Here is a 16636-nt window from a genome sequence, read left to right as displayed (position 1 = left end):
CTGAGAACTGAGACCGTAAAAACAATATCTAAACCCGCGCAGTATTTCGATTCGAGTGATCCCAACGGCACGAAACGACCGTTTTCACTTTATATTTCAAGATGGATTCATGTACTATGGATATACGGCACTCGTACCGGTAGTTTCATGGTACATCGGAGGCAGCTGTCGCACGGTAAGCAGGATTCTCAGAATTATATTTTCCCGATGCGTCAGAAGGAGGTCCTGGTCATAAACAGCGTCTCCGAATCAATGAAAAATTTGAATCGCCAACAGGTTTCCTTTCAAGCGATAAAAGCTCATCGTCGTCGTGGGGTGGAAGACCCTGGATTATATGGACGACGACCGTGAAACTTACCGGACTACGAGAGAAGCGATTTCCTGCACACGAGCCGCTCGAAGAGGGGACGACGGAATTCACCTATGACTCACCGCGTAGCGTACCCTGGTCATCGCACCGTGATTTTTTTCGCTCCCCTCTTCGACCACCGTGATCCTTGATTCCGCGCTCATATTTTATTCTCTAACATTTTTATTGTTCCCGTTTTTTTCTTTCCTCGACATCGCGGCGTTGGGGCATCACCGGCCACGTATCGACGACGATCATCGAATACAATCTTTGTGAGTAACAACAACAAGTTGTAAGAATGTCGTTGCCGCGCGGATCAACTGGTAGGGATATTTCGTTCCCGGGGTTGTTCCGCGACGTTGAGTCAACGTTGCGGAAGTAACGGAAGTTGCGATACGCACACGCCTGTTATTCGCAAAGAGGAAATACGTGATTCGCGCGATGAAGAATGCAGATTTATCGAATGAAAAAGGAAATGGAAGAATCGACGGATGTGTACGGTACGAATTGTTACATTCCACGAGGTTTCGAGTATCATCCGCAGGGGTCTTTGCACCCGCGACATAAATTTAGGGTTGACCGTATCGGGCAAATAAATTAACGGTCTCCGAGTCGTTTCGAAGAGTCGAAGACTCTTTCGACGTCGAAGGGACCGGTGCAACTCATCGGTGCGTCGCGGCTTCGGTCGCCGAGTGAAATTTCATTGGCTCCGCCGGCGGGCGGGCGGGCGGGCGGGCGGTTAAAAGAGATCGAGCGTGTGTTGATCGTGTGGGGCAGGTTGTCGGGTTAGGAATGCAGTCTGGGTCGTGCATGCGACTCGCGGAGAGTCACGATAGACTGATGGCAACGACCTGAACGCGGAGAAGCCAAGAATATACTCGACTCTACTGCGCAGCCCGATTCACCCCAACTGTATCGCCACGGTGCAACTCATCGATTTTAATTTTCATCTCCGGTGGATTCCGGCGCCCCCTGTTACTGAATAGACAAAATAGGGGATATTACCGTTAATCCGAAAAGCCCAGAATCGAATAGGCGAACCCTGTATGTATGTACGTACCCCTGCACGTGAAAATGGACACGGGGTGCGAGCGATGGGTTCCCATCCTTGAAAGGGAATAAAAGTGGCGAGATCGGATCGCTGAAAGAACTTTTCCATCGAAATGAATCGGCGCGTACTCGATGCCGAACGTTTGCCTCGCAAACGCTCACACCGATCGATCGGATTATACGGTTCGATGCGTTCGGCAAAAACTCGCGTAATGCATCGACGTTGGATTCGACGTTTCCTGCAGAAGGAACACGTCGAATGCGTCCTGCGTCATCCAGGCCGCTGCAGCAGCCTAGAAATCGATACAGCATCCCTTCCGTCTATACGGCCCTTCGAGCCAAACTAGATTTGCCTTCGTCGACGGGAACTCGTATATTGACACTCAAAATCTGGACGTATGCGTACGATAGTTGGATTTTTTGAATAAATGATTTCACCTAACCAGATCGGCAACTATCTATGGATATTCCTTATTTTTTTTTTTTTCGTCCTTTATCGTCCGGTCTCATTCAAAAGTAGTTATAGCTACGTCACAGATTTATGAGGTCGTCGTAACATAGATGAGATTAATTCATCGCGAGACAAATGTCCTGGAATATCCCGCGAAAAATCTGTGCATTGCGTATACCGATGTGAAGAAAATTATGAGAGTGCAGAGTTAAAAAAAAAAGGTTTCCCCGGGTTTTTTATTTACAATTCCGATTACCGAATCGAATCTTACGAGTCGCGAATCGCGGGTGACGATTCGTTCGATTGCCGCTGAACTCATCTTCTCCGAATGTCGTTAAATTTCGTAATTTTCTTCACTGAAAAAAAAAGAAGACGAAATAAAGTAATAACGTCGAGAACATAATGGCTCCTGCATCTCTTGATTCTCCAGAGTGAAGGCAACTCGTTCGTTCGCGTCATTAATCCTGCACTGCAGGAAGTTAATTTGAATATCAAAAAATTCCCACATAATTTAACGAAATAATGCAAATTCCATGCAGATTTCATCTCGGATCATTTTACGATAGCGTAAACGTACATCATCGACGAAAAAATAAACATAACAATAATGATAATGATAATAACAACAACGAGATTACGCATTCGTCGTCGTTCGTCATCGTTAACTAGCTACGGTCGATTGAGGATTTCCTCAACGCTTGAAATTATACGCGTTTCGGAAATACCTATCGAATTTACCCACGACGCAATCGTATTTACGTAATTACAATTTTCATTATTCCTAAATTTAAAATATTCAGCTGTGATTTGGAACGGTAGAAATTCGTTTAACGTCGTATGTACCTGAATCGCACGAACCGTACGCTATGTTTTTTTTTGTGAAGTGCCAATGTGCGAACTGGTATCGATTGGAATAATTTGTTAACTTTATGCAAACGGGCACCTTGCCAGAGAGTAAAGCGTTAAAACGGGTCATGTGCGAACGCACAATGTGCCAAATCATCTCTGTGTGCAGCTTATGCGCCTATTCATCCTTCTCGGATATCAGATTAGTGACCTCTTTCCTCGTTGCATAGGAACATCCAGTCATTTGTTCTTTCAGGGCTGCGATTGGCAGTTTCCTTTTCCTCTCGATTCTTTCCAAAAATTGAGTTTCGACGTTTCCGTTAATTTCCTATCGCCTCGTCGCAATCGCATCGCCCGATATAACGACGTTGCAACGTTGATTGCGAATCGAAACAGCGGTTACCCCGCGGGGTTCGTCTCATCCCGGAAATTGACACGCGTCGAATTTCGATGGACAACTGCGGTCCCGCGTCTGTTGAACGAAAATTCACAGAACCGTTACAGTTGTGCCTCACGAGGAACGGATGGTTTTTTTTTTTTTTTTTTTTTTGCAAAATTCGCGAGCGTTAGATTTCACAAGTTTTCGAGTCACGTCTTTTTCTTCTCGGCGAATCGTCGGTTCTCGTTTCGTTTTTACGCGGCACGCGGTTATATTTAGAAAATCGGCGTACTCTCGGGAGGCGTATAATGACCGTGGCAATTGTAATAACGACCCAACAAAATAATGCAGTCTAATGGGGTTATAGCGGTGTGGTGAACTGCCAGTTCCTCAAAAATAGATCCACGTTTAATGTCCCGCGAATCGTGCGGCGAGGTTCGATTCGGCCCGGTTATGTACAGCCGCCGTTTCTTTGTGTACGATGTATGTACGTACAGTACAATTCCCAATACCGTGTACCCCGACTACGGAGGAGTACCAAGGTACGTTATATAGCCACCGATTATAACTCTAACGCTGAGGCTATACTCTCACAACGGAGTAACGAAATATATTGCCGGCTACTTTCTTTTATGTAACCAACGGCGGCTTTTCGCTCCAACAACTTTCTGGTTATGGTTAACTCTCCTCGTTACCCAATACATATAGTACGGCGATATTGTATGTTCAACATAAACAACCGACTGCACACACCGTAAATTAACGCGTAAGGCATCGCCCGATATTATGGGCACACACGTAATGGCGCGCAATGGTGTTTTATACGAGTCATTACGTGTCGGTCGATTATTTTTACGGATTACAAAACAATCTAACGCAAACTTGTCGTCCACATTTTATATGTTAACAGTGGCATCTCTCTCATTTTTTTTTTTCTGTCTTTTCTACACCCGACCTTGACATAACGCGGTGGAGTGATTCGCGGATTTAAGAATTGACATACGTTTGGCAAAGATTGCAATTCCATCGGGTACTCCTACCCTCGTGGAAGAACGAATGGCACAATGTCAATGTCCACATAAATCGAACGGGTGGACGACTCGAGCGAATTGACGTGCCTCGGCAGTGGTCGATCGAATTATCCACACCGGTCGGTGTAGTGTGGCACGACTCGCGAGTGCTTTCACTTCGTGCGTAAAAAATAATTCAATGGACAGTGCTGGGTACCGCGCGTACTCACTTCCGAGATATAGGGTGGTAACGAGAAAGCAGATTCGCGCAGAAGCGACGACGATGTTCATATGGAAAGAATAACCGAGCGAAATAAGAAGCGTGAATTGTTGTACGCAGGAACAGCTGTGTCATATTTTTCCACGGAAAATTTCTGTCGAACTTGTCAAATTCTTTATGGAGTAGGTATATAGGCACTACATGCGATATTCATAGACCGTATATATCGAGGTTATCAGATGACGAGTCAACATTTCAGGACTATTTGTGACACGCGTAGAGCGTTTGGCTCGGCAAAGTATATTCGTCGATTGTGTACTTGGCTCACAATCAGACAAAATATAAAGCACACACCGGACCGACGAAAAAAAAAAAATAAATAATGATTTATGCTCCATATATTCGATGTAGTACGTTCGTACCGATTTTACTCGTTCGGAAAGTGCGATATCCTCCCAAATTATCCGAGACATATTTTCTCCTGTCCGTTGCGATTCGATTGAATTTTCGAGAATGTCCTTTTCACACTCGACATAAAAATCTGCTCATAATTTTCGATTTTTAATCAGAGCAAATCTGATTTCTGACTCGTTGTAAAATCCAAAGTTCTTTTCCGTCGAGCATATAATACGTGTCGTTTCCGCTCTTTATACTTTGCCGTTTCTGCCCTCGCGTGTGGAACCGTGGGGCTGATTTCATACTATCGTTCAAAATTGATCCATGTAATATAAGACTCCGTTGTAAAAATTTATCACACACACTTGTAACATTTAATTTATTCAGCTGTTTTCAAGGTGCCGAGTCTTAATGTGTGTAAGCGTGGAAAAAGGAACTACAGCGTTCGCCACGATGTATAGATACAAGTTGATTATCCAGCGAGATATCTGTACAAAGATTATATTTCTACGAGTTTGATTATCAAGAATTGCAGTATCGTACTACCTTTGTCCTTTGTGAGAATCGCGATCTTACGCGCATGACTGACTCGTTAGTTTTATTCTGGAGACAGGTAGGGGGGCCGGTGGGGAGGTAAAAAGAAGGTATATCGATCGCCCGATTATCACCTCCGCGCATTGTTGTTTGCTCGATCATTAAAGGATACACGTAACGAGGTCCATAAATCACTGTCAAATCCAAGCTATTGAATCGAGTTCGACGGGTGACACGAGAATCGCTATCTTTCCCCCACCGAATATGGATGTGTATTTTAGTACAGATACTTGCGCAATTAACATAGCATTTCCTTGAGGGCTTTTTTACTACCGCGGGCTACGACCGATCGAAGAAAATAATAATTGTATTTGAACCGATGCTCGCGTCGCTGCAGTTGCGATAATTGTACAACGTTAATCACACCGCGTACGTACGTACGTACGTACTGCAATTAGCCTACTTGGCGTTCCGCCGTCGCGTCACCCCCCGCAACGAAAATTTTCAACTAGTTCCTTTTTTCTCGTGTCCATTTTTTCTAACGTATAACATTCGTTCGGGCTAACGTTTTTTTTGTTTCACTACGATGCACATATATATTCGTATGTGTCATATTATCTATTTGAGTATCATTAGCAGCGTGCAGCGGGTCAAAAGTCTTGAGATAAAATTGTACGGGTGTAGCGGCGTGTAACGCGTGTGTACACATCGTGCGATTATATTGAGGCGGCGGTATGTCGGTGAAAAAGATTTCTTAAAAAAAAAAAAAAAAAGAAATAAAAAAATAAATTCTCACTTACCGCGGTGATAGTATGAGTGAGAGAGGGTCAGGGGTCGGTGTATCGACGTCGATATACGTATATGCGTACATACACGTACAGGCAATATTACGCTACGTATTCCGAGTAATTTTCTTTTCCCCTCTCAAGTTTTTGTTTACTTAACCTTATATCAAGACCCCCCTTGACCGTGCGATGTGCAATGACTCTTTCTATTCTTGGCCGTTATGGGATTTATAACGCAGGGATGTATCCGCGTACAGATATATAACGCGATGCGCCCGTATAGTTGGACGATTGGGTAGCGTCGTACACCGAATTATGAAAAATATAACGAATAAAAAAAAACGCATTCATATCTGATATGGCGTCTGGAATTAAAATAACTCAGGCATCGCACGAGCGTGTGTTGAGTCCAATTTTCGGGATCATTTTCTGAGCGCAGGAGAAGTAATAATATGTAACTGTGTCAGAAATATCGTAAAGAATTTTCGTTTTTCGTACAGGCGTGTTATTTCTATAGTATAGTCATTTCGTATTCGAACGAATGATGAAGGAATTGGGTCCATGAATTGGAAAAATTGTTGCCATCAAAGACTGCACCTGGTTTGATAACTCGTTAGCTCGCCCCGCACGCTTGGCTGGGATTGCGGAGTGAAAAGGAATTGACGCGATTTGAAATTCATCGACTTCTGAGCCGAGGGTTCTAAACTAATGGCGTGCAGGATCGTCGTATAGAGTTTCAAATCCAGAAGAATATACCCCCGCAGGTGCGGTGTCGATGTCACCGCGATATTCTCCATCGTCAACTGTTATAACTTTTTCAACTTCAACTCAAGATATTTTCGTATTTTCAGCGCACATGAAGTGCACAAGCCCTTCACCTCATCACATGGCGAAAGATCGTATTACGCCTATATAATACGTGTCGCGCGACATATTATTGTTCGGTTTTCAACCCCGCATGTCGCACTCCGTAGATATATCACCGATTGCAGCGTATCGGTGCAGAGCGTGACCTTTCAGGGATAGAATATTCCACATGTAACCTAGAACGCAACCAGTTGCAGTATCGTATCAATCGTACGCATATACACTGCGTTACGGACAACGGAAATTTTTTGATCCGTTGAAATGAATCTAGTCGCGGCAAATTGCGGTCGACGTATGTTTTCTGCGTAAGAAAAAAATTTTTCGAGATAAATTTTCTTTCGTTTTTTTTTTAATAATTCTTTCATTGCCTGCGGATGCGGAGATTCAAATGTTATCCCATACAAAATACTGAGGGGTGTGATCGGATTATACGGCGGAAATAATTTCGAAATTATCCTCACGTAAGCTTATCGTAGGAGAACTGAAGAATACAACGACGATTTGTATTGTTTGTAGAAAAATAAATCAGTGGATTTTTGCAAGAGAAAAACAAGTTGTCGCAACTGCCCCATTCGAGCTAAAACTATAATATATTCGCCCCGTTAATGGTACCGATAGATGCATAATAAATATGAGAGTGTATATACGTGTATGCATATCAGTCGATACGTATAAAGACATTCACTCGATTCTCCGCTGGAGAATCGCTAACCTTGATTTTCATTCAGGATTGAATTAAATGAAACGATCTCAGGTGAGTCGGATCTCGGAAACCAGTTTTTCAAACTCTTTATATGTATATCTCAATACCTTCTTTCAGGGAAAACTGACCTGTGCAAACCGAATGTAGAGAATCTCGTTTTAGCATCCGCATTTCCTGGGTAGATGTATCTTACGTATTCCCATGTATACATCCGCATCATCCACTATTTTCATATGGATGAAACCGTGACGCACTGATTGTAATGCCAAACGCCTGTACCGGCATAATTAATTACACATATATACCTGGAGAAAAATAATTTACGAATTTGCAGTAACCAAACATAGGTGTATACGTGTATATATTTTTATCGAAACGAGCGTTGTTATATAAATATGTAAACATAATTTATATCCAAAGGGAAAAAACGCGCGCACGAACTGTTTACAATTTTTGATTAACATACGAGCCGATTACGGTCGACGACAACATGCACCTAATCGAGAGCGAATCGGATCTGGAATCAATCGACGAATCTTGGACCATATCGCAAATGACGATAATTTATCTTTGTGAGAAGTCAAATCACGTCGGGGATTCACGCGAAATATACAGCTATTATCATAGTTTGTCACGTACTTTGCAAACTATAAGTATCCGTGACATTGGTAAAAAATTAATAGCCTGAGCGTACGAATGCAACGATCGTTGCACAATTACCGTGCATGTAGTAAAACAAGTCGAACGATTCTAAGTAATTTTGAGACTGATCACAATTACTTATATACATCGATTGCAATTATGTTGTTTTTTTTTTTTTTTTCGCCTCGTGGTAATTCGCCATCGACTTCGAAAGAGCAGCAAACCTTTCATTATGTCGATGCAGCTAGTTGAACGTGATAAGTTGCGGTAAATGAAGCAACGAAAAAATAACTAAATAAATAAATAAACAAGAACACGATTCTATCTCCTTTCGAAAAGTTTCAAAATCGAGCGTGATTACTCCACATTTTACGAAGCGTACGTATATGTGTATATGTATAGCTCGACGGGCCTAATCGCGTCTTAATTTTCAGTCGCTCGTTAAAATCTGAAATATTTATTTTTGGCGAAATAATGATATCGACATGCAGCAGGAAAAAAACATGACATTTCGAACTTGACGACTCGTAGTTGGCGAATATTATATTCCGCCGCGTACAACCAGCCCCGCTGACGAAATATTCTTCGCTCCGCGTAATCTTAATGAAATTACATATCGGATTTGAAATTTGTTGTCTCACGGTTCACTCCGAGTTTCCTCGAAATAAATGTCTCAATTTGCGACAGATCGTTACCTCCGAACGGTGAGCACATAAAATACGTTTCACCTGCACCTCGAGCACGTGGCACTCTTCGTACCTTATTGCGATGCGACGTCGTGTTCGCGAACGACGGCGAGCGACGGTTCGAAAGGTACCAGGAACGGAGTGTCGCGATGCAATAGCCCTCATCGTCTACACCTATCGTTCTCGCATGTGGGATATACAACGTAAACAAGGTGGGGGAGAAAATGTGGGCGCACAGCTCGAGTTCGTCGTTGTTCCCAACCGACGCGCGTGTAACCATCGTCGGTCACGAGTCGTAGCCGTGCGTATGGCGTGGCGGGGGTCAGTTGCACCCACGGGAAAGACACGGGGCTTCACGAGGTTGACGCTGCGCTCGTAAATCCTAACGATTAAACCCGTTCGGAAATTAACGGTGCAACTTTATACCTGTGTGAAGAAGAGGCGTACGTTGCGCGCATCGCACTTTATTGTAATGACGAGTACATTTAGCGGACCGTAAGAGCTGTTCTACGAATTCGCACGGTTTATTTCATATCAACCCCCGTGTCATTTGGCCGTCATCGTGAAATTCCGTGAAATTCGCGATAACGGTGAATCGCGCGATTATATGTACGGCGAGAGTTCTGGCGCAGACGGGAAAATAAATGGAAAAATAAAAGCGAGAAACGATTCATTATAGGTATATACGGTGTAACGTTACACGGCGTTCGAATTAGGGATGAGGGGAAAGAGGAGGGTAAAAAAACAAAAAAAAAAAAAAAAAAAAAACGCACCATTATTGTACAATTGGTATTTGCAGAGTTGGTCCGTAAGACAGGTATCAAACAATCGTTTATATTCGACTCGACGAACGACGTACTAATTGAACGTTCGTTCGGACCAATCCCCTCGATTGATATCTGATCAAAGTCTGGGCCGCGTAAGCGAGTCCGGAGAATATCTAAGCTATGTATTATACGTACATACCTCTTGCCAAAACGTTACGGTTGATCGAACCGACTAATTAGTCCGCCACAATTAAAGGTAAGAAAATTATAAACTCGACGGAGTTTAACCCGCAGTTAATTCATTCGATTTATCGGATAAACGAAGAGCGAACGTTGAAAAGATGCCGGACGTAGAAACGCGGTATCGTAATCGAGTCCATTAAAAAGAAAAACGGACTCTCGGCAACGTTACAAATTGAGATCGCTGAAAATTATCCCAATTTTCGAAAGAAGATTTTCCACTTTTCCCAAAATGATTTCTGAAAATTCCAATTTTTGCAGGAACCGTTGCAGTTCTTCCAAATACACGCCAGTATCGCAACATTTGGTGCATCTTCCACCGTCCAGTCCAATGATTTTTTTTGTTTTATTCCAAAATAGCGGAGCTACTTAGAAATAACGTTTTTCGGCTCCATTTTCGTTATTTGTTGTAATTTTTAGACATTTAAAAAATGGCGGAGCTGAATTCGCGGACATCGAATTTCTGCACATTTTTCTGCGATTCGCAACCGAGTCTGTGTAGCGACGTTTGCCATGGGTACCCCACTAAAGTGATTGATTTTTCGTGACAAACGCGGTCGTGTCGACCAATGAAAATGGGTATCGACCTGCAGCAAGGAGATTATGTCATTGCGATAAATATTCGTGTCACGTCCACGCGTATAATTGCGACGCGTTGCCGCTCGCGAACGTAGGCATACATACTTTGCTTTCACAAATCTCTAGTCGGTGTACATATAGGGTAAAAAATACAAACCTATAGAATCGACGAAAAAACGAGCAAGAAACAAGGAACGGTATACTTGCAACGGATAAATAAATGAAAAAAAAAAAAGAACAAAACTCGTACAGCTGCCTTCCAATCGTTGCTAATAACCCACCTGGGAACAAAATCATTCAAAGTTTCGCGGAGGATCCGATTGCAAAAGAGCATCGAGTTTCGCATCCTCCGTACCGACTGTAGGTTTCGTTTAGCGTACGATTTCATTAGAATAATCATTAGACGATGCAGCTGCGGAGTACGGACATCGAAAATAATTGCCTGACCGCTGGTCAAAGTTCGGAAGGCCTCAAATTATATGAAAAAAAAAAAAAAACCAATATAATTCGTACATCCGTACGTTAACGACGAGTTATGCAACACCGCAGGTGGTGGCCGGTCAGGCACCCCACGTACAGCAGTACGAGAGATCGTTATCCGAACAGGTCACCCTGTCGTTCGTTGTTTCGATTTTTGAATCCCGTACCTTTACCTTTAGACCCCGATTCGTTTGACTATGTTTCCGCGGTACGAAGGAAACGGGGGATTTTCCGGAGCGTTGTTATTCGCATCGGTGTAACGAAAAAAGGATCGAACGATCATCAACAAGCGTGCAACTTGTTTTGGTCGCGAGAGCCTTACACCGACTTGCACGCACAATGCGGTGGCTATTATATTTACGTGTGTACGGTTGAGACTGGCGAATGCACCGAATACGTGTGCCTGCAGTTATATGCGGCGGTACACTAAAATACACGAGGAAGAAAAAAATTAAATTGAAATAAAAAACCGACGCGTCTGAATTATCATAATATGCATCAGCAGTTCGAACGTAGTGTGGCAGAAATCGAGGACGGGAATAATATTGTCTACGAAGCGTGTGCACTAGTTTGTAATATTTCTCAATATTTTACATCGTGTACGAGACCGTTGCCTCGGTGTTGGTGTTGTTAATTGCCGATGTAACTGAGAATTTAATAGTCGTCTACACGATTTTTAATCGCATAAATGAGACAGGGTCGGTTTTTCGTCCGTCTTCGATATCCAAATGACTTTTTTAAGACGAATTACCAATTCTGACTCGTAAATTGATACGGGTATTGGTTTTTGATGAAACAAGCGGGTACGGAGTATACGTAACATCGATGAATGTCAAATTGAGGTTCGAAAGCGTCATATCCCATTCAAATTCGCGCTCGAACGGGAGGCGCGCTTTATAAAATTGAAAGCGCATCTCGCGCGTCGCGCGTTGTTCAAATTCGTAGCGCGAAATACGCGGCGTTCTTCAAGAAAATTTGTTTCAACTCACCTGTGCGGATATGCCAGAGTCACTTGCCACAGCACCCACTATATCGAAACTGGCGAAATAAAAACACCCGACATTTCGCAAAGTCCGATTATTACCAGCTCACCGCAGCTAACCGTTTCCAAGGATCAACGTGGGCGACAATTTTTCGGGTCTAGGACTCACTGAATAGCTCCTCCCGTCTTTTACCCCCTCACGAATGTTCAACGTTTCCCCTGCACAGCCTCTTTGTGTGCTGGCGTTTTAAAGGCGCCCACAGTTCTCGACAAAGCTCTTTCGCAGGGATCGTTTTTTATTTTTAATTTTCACCTATCCAGCTCCATATGTTTAATTTTACAATCATTCGAATCGGAGTCCACAGCGACACTCGTCTGATCGATCGTGTTTTTATTTTACCTTATGCACCGGCCGTTATCCAATACGTCGAATTTTATTATTCATGCAAATTATCAACTCGATTCCATTCGATCCTCCGGTTGGCGATTTTAATCAAATTCATTTAATTTTATCTCGTTTTCAGTTGCGGGAAACGTGAAAAACCGAAAAAGCGTCTCAATGGAGGATTACTTTGCTGCCTATAAACGTGTACACTGCAGCAACTGGACGCTCCGCCAAGTTCTTGGGTACGCGACGCTGTGGGAACTGAATTCAGCGTCAGCTGAAGCCTAACCTGAAGGCGTCCCCGTTGCGCGGGATTTTTCCCTTGCCCCACTATGCTCCTCGTCGGCGAGCAACGCGACGCTCTCCGTCACCACTACACCCGAAGGTCCTCCGCATAGAACGTGCCGGGGATTCTATTTTCTCTCTGTCCATCCTTCCCCAGTTACCTTCTCACTTTTTTCTATAGTTATACGGTCACCCGAAAGACCACAAAAAAAAAGTTTTCCCAGCCTCTGCAGCGTTCCCGTACAACGATCGCACTTGTACAACGTTTTTCAGTTTCAGCCAATTCGACGTGAATTGAAAACGATGACAATTTTTGTTTTATTCCCCTAGGCTAATTACATGAAAATCATTAGGTAACGCTCGGCGACTTGCAGTTTTCAATTTCCTTCACTTTCGACTATGTACAGTGTTAGTTTTTCTTCATCGATAACATCATCCTGATGCTATTTATTATCGAATGTAGACTAGATCCAGTTCATTAGTGCAGATATTGTTGACACTCAGACGGTTGATTGGCCTCACTCGTTCGTATCAATGAAAATTTAGTCACATAAACCCAATGAGGAAGAGTAGAAAAATTCTAGATCAATAGCTTTACGACCAGAATAGATTTTTTCTATTCGTACTCTTCATATTCTAGAAACTTACCTCTCCGGTCTTGTATATTATTAGAAAAAGTATATTCAAAAATGATTCGTTGAGGTATCGAACAAAACGTGAAGTCCCTGGGAGCGTGATCTATACATTTTTAAATTCGCTCCGGTAAAACAATGGAATCACCCTCGGATTTCGCGTGAATGCTCATTGGATGTTGGTACGGGGGGCTCAGAGGCTGCGAACATAGAATGCTGCGAATAAATAAATTCCATCCGATTTAATAGTCAATGTATTCGTACGCGGCTGGAGATCAGCTGTCACTTTTTAGAACACCAGCTCGCAAGACCAACACGGACACGGGCCATGGCCGCGGAATCTGAGCTATTTGCGAAACGTAAGAGCGAATAATCTACCAGCTCCCCCTGCAGGCTGATCTTATCGATTTTTTGGCAAAATCGCGACGCGAATTATCCTCTTACGGCGAATACGCTGTACGAGCAACAGCTCCGGCCCACGGCTATTTGAACTTTCAAAATTCGCCCGCCTAGCGGACGTATCACGTCTTTCAAGACAGTTGAACTGCGCCCAATGAAATGCAACCTGATATACAGCGAATCGGAATTCCATTCGCCTTTGATTCGCTGTGCGGCAACGTATCAAAAATTCAACGAATGAGCAATGAGATCAGCTTGCAGCTGATTCGCTAATTTGATCGGATTTGGTTAGGAACTTGGAACACCGCAGATCGTCACTTTTCTTCAATTTAAACAGCGATTCTGCGAGAAAAATGCTGCTGCGCCAGTCGGATCACGCGATAACTTATGTGACCGAATTCTGTCTGAAGAATAGCTGAAACTCAGACGTCAGAAATCACTGCAGATCAACCGCAATCAAATTCAAAGTCGCTGCAATAAAATTCGATCAAATCACGGCTGTGATCATCTCACATAATTACCGTGCACAAAGCAAAATCACATCCCAGAAAGACACGACACAGCTGGAAGAAATTCCGCCCAATTTGCGATCTCTGTGTTACAATAACGCGATCTATCAGCGATATTGCGCAGATGTGTCAAGAATATTATAATTTCCGGCTCAGATAAAAAGTCTCCCTTTTTTTTTTTTTTTACTTACAGTTCGAAAACATATCTGCTCCAAGAATCGTAATTTTACGAATGCGCAGATTCCGTTGGCTGGTGCGGTTGAATTGGTTTCTTGACAACGAGATAAATTAAGTTGACGCATGTTCTTTCAGATTCAATGTTTATCGAAAAAAGTCGCTAGATTTTTTCGAAATACGGGTGATTGAGCGCATCCCATGTGCTCGCATTCTTCGTAACCACTATACACGCGAATTCTTTGCATGGCTATGGTGACCAATTTCAGAAATTTGTATGCAGAACGGCAGTCGACGTGTTGCAGTAAAACTTGTTTTAATAACAAACTACGTTCTTTTCTTAGCGTATATAAGTATATTCTTGTGACTCAGAGATTGTTACTCAAAGTTTGAAAATTTATAAGCGTATTTACTACAAATATGAATAGCATAATTCTCTTTGGTGCTCTAGATTTGTTTTGCCACTACAAAATATTTATTCAATTCATTCGTACCCCGCTCGTGATAATTTTAGTAAATGAATAAGCGAATTGTCATAGTAACTTTGAGTACATATATTCGTCATTCTCGTCCTCTGTGGAAATCTAACGAATCTAATCAACGGTTGGAACCGTCAGAATTTTCTCAGCGAGTCAAACTCCGAAGTGTTTTCAAAAGATTCTTAGGAGAAGTACGGCAACGCGAACTTCAATTTTCGTACCGGAGGTGAAGGGAACGAGTTCGAAACGACGTCACTGACACTCATCATCGAGCGCTTCCGGTTATCGTTCCAAAGTGAACATCCGAATCTAGCGTAAAGAAGTGACTTTTTTTTTCGTCTCGAACGTCCCCACTTGAAAATTGAAACCAGCGTTACTTACGCGTTGACGGTGAACGGAGCGTTCGGTAAAAATGAATTACTGTCAACGTGCTAATGGCGGCTCCGAAGAAAGACTTCATTCATAACGCGTACTGAAATTTCGCACGTCACACGGTGGATGTGATAGGATTGGACGGTTCAAGTTTCGCGATTCTGGCACACAATTAGGTAAATAAATACTCCGTCACGTGAAATATCTAGTAACGAAGGAATAGCGTTCAATCCTAATGTTAGCCAATGGTGGCCGGTCATGTGAGACTTCAACGCTCACGTGAAACTCGTTACAATGGTCTTGTGACAAACACGCGCAACACACGATACGTCAGTACGTACTAATCACTCGGCAAGTATATAATCTACGGCCCGATTCGAACGTCATTTGAAAATCATGAAAGCCACGGCACGGTGCACTACTACCCGAGGATATATCTTTATCCGGAGTCAATATTTTTACAAGCCATTGACTTCCTAGTTCGTCTCATGAGTTTGAAATCGTTAGCCTCGGAGAACGCGGGATTGGTAAAAAAAAATCTACACTTGATTGTCTTACCTGTGAGAAGAATCATCGAAATCCCGTGTCGAAATTTTCATCGCTTAGTTCGGTATCGGCGCAAAATTAATTTGATGGTAAATTTTCTCGTTCACCAGGATGAAAATTTTTTCCAGTCTTTTTCGTCTCGCGCGCCACTCATCAGCACTTTAACAATCAATGGCCGAAGTCGTTCCGCGATCCTTCTTCGGTTAGCTAATTTGACCCTGAAGAAATTCCACACCTTAGAATCAAGGGAATCGATTCCACTCCACGTTTTACTCACGCGAGAACCTTGAACCCCTGAAATGTGCTTTTTAGGTAATTACGGAAGCTTCGCGAAGGTCGTCGACAATATCCAGCTCGGATGCGGACTTTACGGCGCCGGTATTCGCCGCTGCCCCCGTAGCGATACCCACGAGAGAATCCTTTGGTAGTTGTATCGCGAGATAAAAGCTATCTCGAGAAATCGGCTGTTTTATCGCAGTCTCGTTTCTTTCCTCTCATTCGATAAAATAGCGACGGAAGTAACGGGAAACGAGATGATGGCATGCCTGGCGAAGATTCTCTAAGTTCAAGGGTGCCGAGTTTCCTTCGCGTGTCGGAATTCAAAGGTGGAATTTGAAAAATATACAAAAATCGAAAAACTTAGCGGGCGTTTTGTATAATTTTGAGTAAAAAATGAATGATTTCGACTTCGTCAGGAGGAGATTCACCGAGGCGTGTACACGAATACAACATTATATCCGGTCTGGTGTTCCGATTGAGTGCCACGTGTCTTCCGAATCATTTTTCAATTACTTCTAACACGCTGATCGACATCAACTACGTACTTCCAACTTTTGGTTGTTTCTCGCGACCGCCGTGTGCAAGATAACGTATTGCATTTTCGCGAATA

General features: G+C 43.1%; 1 protein-coding gene across 2 annotated transcripts in view; it reads right to left on the bottom strand.

Annotated features, from left to right (window-relative positions):
• Positions 1–16636, bottom strand: part of LOC105694057 — a 38305-nt gene extending 21669 nt beyond the window's left edge. The window contains exon 1 of one of the 2 annotated variants that reach the window (XM_048649196.1): positions 15760–16636. The gene's annotated coding sequence lies outside the window, so the exon portion shown is untranslated. Of the gene's footprint in view, positions 1–11973; positions 12721–15759 lie in introns of those variants that run through there. The other variant, XM_012414390.3, reaches the window with a different exon arrangement.

This window comes from Athalia rosae, chromosome 2 (assembly GCF_917208135.1).
Source record: "Athalia rosae chromosome 2, iyAthRosa1.1, whole genome shotgun sequence".
Lineage (NCBI taxonomy): Eukaryota > Metazoa > Arthropoda > Insecta > Hymenoptera > Athaliidae > Athalia > Athalia rosae.
This window is presented reverse-complemented; position numbering and strand designations above follow the sequence as displayed.